Source organism: Macrotis lagotis, chromosome 3 (genome assembly GCF_037893015.1).
Source record: "Macrotis lagotis isolate mMagLag1 chromosome 3, bilby.v1.9.chrom.fasta, whole genome shotgun sequence".
NCBI lineage: Eukaryota > Metazoa > Chordata > Mammalia > Peramelemorphia > Peramelidae > Macrotis > Macrotis lagotis.
The window spans coordinates 160,299,782-160,310,782 of NC_133660.1; the positions used below are offsets into that span (position 1 = coordinate 160,299,782).

Here is an 11,001-nt window from a genome sequence, read left to right on the forward strand (position 1 = left end):
TTCCATTCACTTTTGCAAACTGGATCACTCTAAACTAAAATTCAACATTGTATGAAAATTTTTTATGAATCATTGCTGGGCAGAAGGTGGCAAAAAATAATCTAATATACTGGTAACAAATGTGAAAAAATGAGTGCAAAGACAACAAAAGCAAAAAAGTGGGAAATTCAAGTTTAAAAAAATCTATAATCACATTATAAGCTGTTCCCAGTTTTTAGACCCCAAATTTTTCAAAAACAGATTCATCTGGGAGTGACTAGGTGGTGCAGTGGATAGAGCACTGGCCCTGGAGTCAGGAGTACCTGAATTCAAATCTAGCCTCAGACACTTAATAATTACCTAGCTGGGTGGCCTTGGGCAAGCCACTTAACCCCATTGCCTTATTAAAAAAGGATGCATCTTATACATGGGGAAATACAGTACTTACAACCTGTGTGACTAGGTGAGTGACTTAACCTATCTGGGCTTCAGTTTCCTCACCTATGAAATTAAAGAGTTGAACTATATGACCTGATTCCCTTTTTGCCATAGACCTGTTTTTATATGAATATAGTCAACTACTTTAATTTTGTTTAGAATCTTTCAATAACTCTCCACTTTGGGATTGGTAGAAGTATATGTCCCTCCCTACAACTGCCTCCCAAAACACATATGTGACCTCAGTCCAGGTCAGAATAATCCCTAAAGAAATACTAGGAAGTTCCTTCCCACTCTTTCTAACTCTCTCCTCCCATGAATTCTGGGTAGTTCAGCATTCTTTTATTCCAAGAATACAATCCTCTATCTGATCCAGCAAGGCAGACATAGAAACAGTTGACACAGATATGGTTCATTTGAGAAAATTACACTTGGGCTTTTGCCATTAGATGTTTTAATAGCTAAGATCTGCTGAGATGCTGATACGTGCCCAACAAATGAGTTCTTGTAGAAGAGGGGCAGAATTGTGAATTTTAGCACTAGAAGGGACATTAGAGATTGAACTATGATGAACTCTTTGGGGTGATAGGCTTGGAATCGTTTGTTTATTTGGATAAATTAAAAATCAATTAGGATGCTAAAATAATATCAGTTATTAGAGTAAAAGGCAAGCTCCTGATTCTATTCTCATGGAGGATGATGGTGCACCAATGGGATTCTGGAATAGGTTCAGTTTGAATTAGATCACTTCTCAGGTCCCTTCCAACTCTGAGAGTCTGACATATTCTTCCTATACCAAAAAGAAATTATCACAATTATAAAAAATAAAGGTCCCCCTCCATGATTAGTAAGCTGAATTGGTCCTCAGATCTCAGTTCTTTGTTTGCTTGTTTCATCCAAGAGTCATCCAGAAAACCTTGTCTAATGGGTGCCACATTTTGTTGTTGTTGCTTTCTTGCTACTTCCTGTAGCTCCCCTCTCTTCCTTTGTAAGAAGGCATTCTTTTTAATTCTGCTCCTAGTATGTTCCTCTCTAAGACTGCTTCATCCTGGCTACTGTCTCTTGTAAGTCTAGTGTTTGTTTGTTCATTCCTCTCTGGCGGATTTTAAAATCCAAATCGCGGCAATAATTCATTTTTTATTGTTCTTTTGCTTAGCAGCAACACATGTACAGTAGCAGTGTTCACTCTTCAGGGGGATAATGGCATTTTTGGAGATTTTACTGTAGTCATTACTCTTGCTTCTTTATTAAGAGACTTGACTTTAATCTTCTGCTTTAGCTATATGGTTTATCTTATGAATATTAATATACAACCCAAAGGGATCTATCCTCTGAATATGAATTAGAGAGGGCTTTTTATATTGGAAAAAATAGAAAGCCATTTTCTGGTGTGTGCATCTTTCCGGGGTGCCCTACCTCTAATTTAATCAGCATGTAGTCATCATGTATGCCACCAACGCTCCAGGCCACCAAGTAATTGAAATGATTCAAGCTTGTTTAATAAAGTAATTTCAATTATAGGAGGAGTTGAGTCAGAAAATGTCAACTGTACAAACTTTATATTGCCTGAAATAAGCAATAGGGCACCAAAAGCCCCAAAAGAAAGTGCCATTAGGGGAAAGTTTAACTCTTTCTTACTCTGAAATGGGTATTGTTCACAAGAGACTGGCCTCCATTGGGGGGAAGTATTGGTCAAAGAGTCCAAGTTTGATCACTCATAGAAAGACACAATAAAAAAGCACATTTATAATTCAGGGCCTTATACTTTATAGACTAGAAGACTTGCCTTGGCCATCTCCTAGATCTAAGATTAGATCTGCCTTAAACAAAGTAGATGATAGTCACCAATCTTTTCTTTAAAAATCTCTAGAAAAAGGGAATCCTCAGAGTTTGAGTCATATAGTCATGAATATATACTCAAGTTTTACATTTTAACAAGTTAAGAATTACTTTACCCATCACCATCAATCCTAAAATGTTCCATAAATCTGTTTGTCCTTTTAAAAACACAAAATACTCAAATTTTCATTGTTTCTCCTTCTGTTGAATGTGTTGTTATCCTTTTAGCCTATTCCTTTCCTGACTTAGAAATGTGTAAATGCATACATTTTAATTATCTTAGTCTTTTTCCACATCACAACATATTGTTCTTTTTCTTTCTCCTCTCATTAAGTCCATGAACTCTCTTACTCTAAAGCCATAGTTTGCCTTCTCTTTGTTTCCCATAAGCTTAGCTAAGTGCCTTCAAAAAGACTGTATAATCTTTTTCAGGATCTCAAACCCCTTGTAATGAGAAAGGTCTTCCTAAATCCCTCCCAGAATAATTCAGTTTTCTTTCTTTTCCTATTGCCAGAGGACAGAAGAAGCAGCTGCTTTCTACTTTTTGATATAGGAATAAAACTTCCTTTGACGACATTTCAGCAGAAACTTAATTTTGTGAATACAGTCAACAAATTGGATATCTAATGCCATTTGATTCAGCAAATGATTATGAAATATCTACTGGGGAGATCATTATGCCAAGTACTAGGTAAAATAGAAATTCTAGATTAGTTACTATCCCTGTCTTCAAGGAGTTTACAATCTGGTAAGCAAATAAGACAAACATAAGCAATTCCTCATATTCACATAGTATGCCCAGAAGAAGCCTAGTCAAAATCATTTCCATACTGAAAAGGTTAAAGAATGTTGTCTTTTTCTCATATTGAAAATGCTTCAGTAAGTGTTGCATTCCTGTTATCCCCATATTTACAATGATTAATTTGATCATAAGCAGTTATATGATTTTATCTGCTTTCAAACATGAGCAAACAACAGAGAAAAAGAGAGTTAGAACTTAGGCAGCCAGAGTGAAGATGACTGGCTATCTAAAGACTCCAGTTTCAAGAAAGGTCTACAAAAATGGAAGGTCACAGGCCTGGATCATAGACTTTCCTCTAGGAAATCATGTGTATCAGGGGACTGTGAAAGCCAGGTGAGGTATATCCAAGTGACCTAAACCAAGTTAGAGGCCGTATAAATATAAAGAAGCAGTAATAGTAATGTGGCAGAGAAAATTCCAGGATCCAACCTCCCTGAGAGAAATAAAGAAGTTTCTTGATCAATCAAAGGAGATCAGGGACCAGGTAAGAACCAGACAAGATACAGTAGAGGACAAAACCATAATGTGGAGAAACAAATCCAGACCTTGCCTTCAAAAAGGATGACTCTGTAGTAATTCCAGTACTTTTCTCTTTTTTTTCCAATAAAAGTGTGTTTTTTCCCCTTTCTGAAGAATTTTCAGCTCTAAGATGGTATTCTAAATCTGGAAGGTTACAGTTATATGAGGAGATGAAGGGCAACTGTAGGTGGAAAGAAAGTTATCTTAACTGTTTATATGAGCTTGGATATGAGCCCTTTATGTTTTATTTTTGTGTGAAATATAGATGGATATATATATATATATATATATATATATATATATATATATATATCTGATTTCTATTAACCTGAGCTTTTGCATAAGACATGAGGTCTCTTTATCTTTTCTGTTGAGAACTATATATTAATCAAATTCTGATGATCCTGAGAGAGTAGATGGGAAGACATTGGTAAAATTATGAACTTCTCAAGAGAAATTCTAGGTGGGAATACAAACCAAAAAGAGTGATTCATTAAAATAAATAAATAAATGAATGAATGAATGAATGAATGAATGGAATTAAAAAATTGCACCCAATCCATGTTAACTAGAATCTTCTGTTTAAGGTCAAGTTTACAAATAATACACAATACTAAGTGGATTAAGATCCCTTAGGGTTGTAAAATAAATATTATAGGTTATCTGAAGGGGAAGGTCATTACCAACAGGAAGGATCAGAAAAAGCTGCTCTAGGGAGAAGGTATCATTTTAATTGGACCTTTTAGGATGGGTAAAAATTCAACAAGCCAAAAAGAGAAGAGAAATAGCAGAAAGCAGGAAGAATGTGAGTAAAAATCACAGACTTTGTTTTGGGTTGCAAAGAGTAGTAAAAAATGTGTTTGTAGAAGGAGAGGAAGGAAAAGGGAAGGGAATAAGCTCTTATATGCTAAGTGCTAAGCACTTTATAAATCTTCTCTCATTTGAGTAATATGAAATAAGGTTAAAAAGGGTAACAGTAAATTATGGAGGACTCAAATTCCAGGAAGAAAAGCTTAAATTTTCTTGTTATGGAATAGAGAAGTATTGAACATTTCCAAGCAAAGGACTGACATATGATTTTACATTTCTTTACATAGGATAAATTACTTTGGGAGTGAAATGAAGGACAAATAGAAAATGAGAGCATAAAAATAGAAAGAACTATTAGAAGGCTGTTTCAGTAATAAAAGTAGATGATAACAAAGGTCAGTTCTAGATTAGTGATCATGAAGGAAGGAAACAGGTAACAAATGTGAGAAATGTCATGGAAGTGAAATCAATAGGACTGGGTAATTACTGGACATGAGAAGTGAGAAAGAGAGAGAGGGTCAAAAGATAAATTACCAAAATGACACCCCTAGCCAAAATACAAAAAATAAAGACAAAAGAGGTGTAGGGTGAACCATCAACAGATGATTTCCAAATCTATCCTTATGCTTTCTATCTCCAATTGCCTGGCGCTTATCTCCAACAAGACAGTCCACCTCAAGAAGTCCATAAGTTCAACTAGTCCAAATCTCAGTTTATTATTTTTCTCCCTACACCTCTCACTATCAGCTGTTGAAGCCAGGGAAGTGAACAAGACTGGCCAAGCTGAGAGAGAAAGAATAGAGTAGCCAAGGTCAGATTCTATGAGACCACTAACTAGAAAGGGTTAAGATGAGAACATAGAGTGAAGGAATGAGAGAGGAAAAAGTAAAGAGATAGAGTTATGTGGCTTTGAAGGCACAGGAGAAAACATCATAAGAGTCACTAATGTCAAATGCAATCAATCAACATAAGGAATTCAAAAACAACTTTGTATCTCATGACTGTTTTTGATTGCTTTTTTTAAAAAAAATGTTTTATTCTCAATTCACAGAACAAAACAAGCTTTTCATAAAACATCAATGCTGATTATTGAGAAAATAGTTTCTATATGTCAAAGCCTCCACAAGTTGCAGAACAACTGGCTTAGTTCACCTCATGAACATTGCCATAAGGTAAGAGACATTAGAGAGACTATCTCTGCTACTAACAAGTAGCTGAGGCAAAAATTTTTGGAGCAAATCAAAACACAGTAATTATACTCTGAAAAAAAACAGTTGACACCTTTTTTCATTTCAGGTATTTACTAACTTTTCTGGAAGTATCTAAAAACGCATCCCTTTGTATGTAGAGAAATGAATAGAGGGCTGAAATTGGAATCAGGAAGACTTGGGTTCAAATATACATCAAACTTGCTAGCTTCATTTGCTAGCTTTGTGACCATAAGCAAGTTGGTTATGTGACTCAGTTTGTTTGTTTGTTTGTTTAGATTTTTCAAGGCAATGGGGTTAAGTGGCTTGCCCAAGTCCACACAGCTAGGTAATTATTAAGTGTCTGAGGTCGGATTTGAACCCAGGTACTCCTGACTCCAAGGTCGGTGCTCCATCCACTGTGCCACCTAGCCACCCCTGTAACTCAGCTTTTTAATAAGCAAGATTAGACCTTTAAGGCCCCTTCCATTCCTCAGTCTATGAATTCATGATCCTAGGATTCTACCTAGGGAGTGCCATTAAATATATGGTGTTATGTCATAGCCAGGAAACATTCAAACTCCATGGAGTCAAGGAGACATTGAAATAAAAAAAAGGAATTAACTACATAGTATATTTTAATATGTTTGTGTTTTCAAATTATTATGTAAGATCAAATCATTGATTATCTAATTTACTTTCCATAAAGGTTGAGAAAATTAAATGAAAATAGAGTGCCCAGTAATGAAGACAACTTCCTTCTTGATATATAAATATATATATACATACATACATACATACATACATACATATATGGATTTTATTATAATTTTTGTGCTTAAAAACATCAATATTATAATTGAGATAAGAGGGGATATTTGAATTAATATGGAAATACATGCTTTACATTCAACCCTTTTTCCAAAAAGCAATCTAATTCATCAAGTGAAGTGATAAAATTTAAAAAAGATTACATACACACTAAATTTCCTGGTAAGGTCCTTTAAAAAGATTTCATTGCTGGTGTAGTGGATAAAGCACCGGCCTTAGAGTCAGGAGTACCTGGGTTCAAATCCGGTCTCAGACACTTAATAATTACCTAGCTGTGTGGCCTTGGTCAAGCCACTTAACCCCATTTGCCTTGCAAAAACCTAAAAAAAAAAATTCATTGCTTAAGGTGTGAAGTCAGTGACACTATCAGTGAAGAAATATTTCCTTAAAAAAATCTTTGTCTTACAGGGACAATTTTAGGGTATCTGGAATGGAGAATATCATCTGTATGCAGAGAAAGAACTGTGGAGTTTAAACAAAGACCAAAGATTATTACCTTCAAATTTAAAAAAAAAAAAAGTTGTCTTACACACTACATAATTTTGCTATCTCTAATATTTTGTTTCTTCCTCAAGGATGTTTTTTTCTCTCAAGATATTCAATTTTGATCAATGCATAGCATGGAAACAATGTAAAAATTATCAGATTGTCTTCTGTGGGGGGGGGGGGGAGGGAGAGTAGAGGGAAAAATTGTAAAATTCAAAAGCTTACCAAAATGGATAGGTTAGAAACTACTATTGTATATGATTGGAAAACATAAAATATTTATATAATAAAAAAAATCTCTGATTTCCTCAATGTCTTCCCATTTATAACTCAGAAAAATTATAAATACTCTGAATATGGCATAAATCCTTCTATTTTAAAGAGGGCAACACAAAGCAGCCCCAAGAAAGTAAATGAGACATCCAAACCTAGATAATGACAGCATAAAGTAGAACCAGATCTTCTAAAGACTAATTTGTCATATTAGCCAGAAAGTAATAACACCGATATAGTAAGAAATGTGCACTTTATAAGTTTCTACATATATATATATATATATATATATATATATATATATATATATCTTGTCTTCTTAGTCCTCTAAGGAAAGATAAGGAATTAAACTCTCTTATTTAAAGTGAAATACTTAAAATAGCTGCATTTTTGTTAGGTACTCTAAATTTGACACCACTTTAAAAGAAACTCCAATTCTACCATATTCAAGAAGTATTTCTGATGAGCAAAGTTAACTGTGACTGTTCTTTAGTGAATAACAGTGCCTAAATCTTTTCTTTTTATAATGTTCAGAGATATGAGTACAGTTCTTTAACTTGACATGAAAGTCTTCTAAAGTTAGTAAGTGATTTTACAAAAGAAATGCACAGAAATTGCAGAAAAAATTATAGAACTCGATTAAACAAACTGTGTACAAAGAGCAATTTCAATGTAATTTTTTTAAGAGCAGAAATTCAGAGCAAAGGATAACTACTTCATTTCTGACATTCTCATCACAGTTCTGTGAAATGAGGAGAAGCAAGAACCATGCATCATTCTCACTGTATATAAAAAAAGAAAGAGGAAAAGAGAATTCTGAGGGGGCCAGAAACACACAGTGAAGAAATGTTACATTTCTCCTTAATTTGAATAACCATTGAGACCAAAACTTGACTCCTTTCTCTTTCCTTTTTTGAGGCAATCAGGGTTAAGTGATTTGAGCAGAGTCACACAGTTGGGTGAGCATCTAAGGTTGAATTTGAACTTGGGTCCATCCTGACTCCAGGGTCACCTAGTTGCCCCTTGTCTCTTTTCACAAACATCTCTCTCTTTTCTCTCCCTATCACCATACTAAGCCATGAGGGTTATTATACATCACCCATATCACAGAATTTCAGAGTTGGAGAGAAGCCAGCAGCAGCAGCTGTCTGACCTAATCTGTGCTTGATAAAGGATCCTGACTCCAACACACACAATCAGTGATCTACCCTTTGTTTGAAGACCATCAATGAGAAGGAATATGAAGTGACCCATTCCATTTTGATTCATTCTAAGTTTCAGAAAGATTTCTATAAAATAAAATAAAGTCTCAATTTTCCTCTGAATAACTTCCATTTTTATTCCAATTTTGATTCTCTAGGATCATATGGAAGAATATAAATACCTCTTCCTCAGAGGGAATACTCAGAGATAGCAATCATGGCACCCCAAGACTTGTCTTCATTTCTCATTATACAATCCAACTTCTTTTAATTGACCTTCATGTAGTTAAAAAAAAAAATCTAAGTCTTTTCATCATTCTGGAATGCCCTTTTTCTGGGTTGCTACATTTTGTCAATGTCTTACCCCTATGTCAAATTAATATGTTGTTATTTTTTATGGAATTTTCTACACATAAAACTTACCAAATCAAGGTTGTCTATAACCCAGACAAATCTTACATCTAGGTGACCCCCATTCCCAAAGATTTCACTGCTAGACTTTATGTACATGAATGAGAAGACTAGAAAAGGGTCAAATTAGAGAAAGCTTGCATTTTCAGCATCTTTGACAATTTGAAACTTTTATTTATAATATAGTTTATATGGGGAGTGGCAAGAAGAGGAGACATTTGATAAGGGAAAGAAAGGTCTAACATCTTAGGAAGTCAGTGTTTATCTCAAAAGTCACAATTACTGAGGATAAAGAATTTTCCACCTAAGCTTCAGATACCGGAATCTCTTACTTGAAATTTTGTTTTAAATCACTATAATCAATCACCTTCTAAAAGCTCCTACATGTCAGTTTTTCTTAATAACAAGAAGATTGACCCCAACAGGCCTATTTGATCTCCTATTCTGAGTAATCAGAGCTGCACAAAGTATAGCTGCTCAGAGAGACCTTTTAGAAGGTAATTCTCCTCTTCAACTGAAGTGGAAAGAGAAACTGATTTTGAAAAATCTGCTTAAGTATTGACTAATTGCCTCCCTGACTGTGGTTGACTCAGATGGCTAACCCACTGGCCTTAAAAAGCTAAAGTCACTATTTCACTCTTTCTTGCATTTTTATGGCACATCTCTCTTGATTCTCCTCCTCTTTGGCTTACTATTCCTGTTCATTCTCCTTTACTGGCTCATCATTCAAATTTATCTCCATAACTGTGGATGTTAATTCAATATAACTCTTCCCCCCACCCCCTTCTCCTTCCTCCTCCTTTCTTCCTCACCTTTTACCCTCTACTCCCTTCCTCCTCTCCCTCCCCTCCCTTCATCTCTCCCTTCTCCCCTCCTCAGGTTAAGGGTAACCAACAGGCCTCAATTAGAAGATTTCTACCTCAAGGATGTGAAGATATCTCCTGGCAGAATGGGTAGATGAAAACCATTTGTTCCAACAGCAATGAAAGTAGTAGAAGCACTGTCAAGTTCTTAGAGCTTGGTCAGTCATAGAAAATGCCAAAGTCATGAACTGTATCCTGGACTATTGTCAGTCATCTTGACTTTTTTCTTGCCACTGGACTTTGATGACACTGGAAGAGAAAGATTTTGTGTAACTGTACATCCCTTAAAGCTGATTCACACAAGAGTGGAGGCTCCATGATGTCACTGATCCTCTTTGAAAAATGAAGGACCACTACATTTCACTGAAAGGTCCAATTTTGGCAAATTTTGTATCAAGTCCCTGTAGGAGATAAATTCACCATAGTGTGAATCTTTATAGAATAAAAATGAGAAAAAATCCAAAGAAACATATCACCTATAGCAAGCAGAATTACAAATGCTATGTTTGATGTTTCTGATATGAAATTGGAGAGAAACAAAACTGTATACCTATTCAAGAACCAAAAGACTAAAGAACTCAGATCCAGTCCTAATACTGTCTTGGTCAAGAAAACATTAACTGTGTCTCCCATCAAGTTACAGATAAGTCCATAAAATGATCCATCAGTTTTATATTATAGAATTAGATAGTTCTAAAGAGAGACCTATCTTCCAAGAACCAGTCTAGCTAAGTTAAAAAAAAATCCTTGCCACTAGGATAGTCATTAAATGATGAACTCTTTAGTCAATGCACTCATAAAACAGATAAATTAAAATTAGTTTTCCATCCTGTATAACCCCCTTCTCCTCAGGCAATGAGAGGAACAGAATAGCAGAAATGGAAGAGGTTGATAATAATCATATTTTTTATATTAACTATAAACTGGTAAATTATAGATACTCTAAATATGAGCTATTAGTCCAATGAGATAAAGTTCTTAGCAAATTTCCTGGGACATAGTAAGTACTTAATAATTGCTTGTTTACATCCTTTCTTCCAGTGATCAAGAAATTTATATTTTATTGAGAGAATTTAATTACTTCAATTTTTATATCCTTATAGTAATTAAAAACAGAAGACAAAAGAAAGTCATGGCACTAAATGGAAGGATGACAGTTTTGGGAAAGGTAAATAAAGGAGTTGGAGGAATTTATATTAATCATGCATATAAACACAACTAGAAACATAATTTCACAGAGAATATTATTTTTCAACATGGGGTTCACGATGAACATAAAGACTACCATGAAAATAATTATACCTTAAGAGACAATATTTGTTGCAGAGGATAGGAAGTGAAAGAAATTATAAAAACTTCCT

At 34.7% G+C, this 11,001-nt stretch overlaps 1 long non-coding RNA gene across 1 annotated transcript; it reads left to right on the forward strand.

Moving 5' to 3' along the window:
• The first annotated feature begins 2,774 nt into the window (after positions 1-2,774).
• On the forward strand, positions 2,775-10,798 carry LOC141517896 (uncharacterized). Its single transcript, XR_012477024.1, has 3 exons — positions 2,775-2,947; positions 5,439-5,559; positions 10,744-10,798. It is a non-coding gene; the product is annotated as an uncharacterized LOC141517896 (long non-coding RNA).
• The last annotated feature ends 203 nt before the right edge of the window (positions 10,799-11,001 follow it).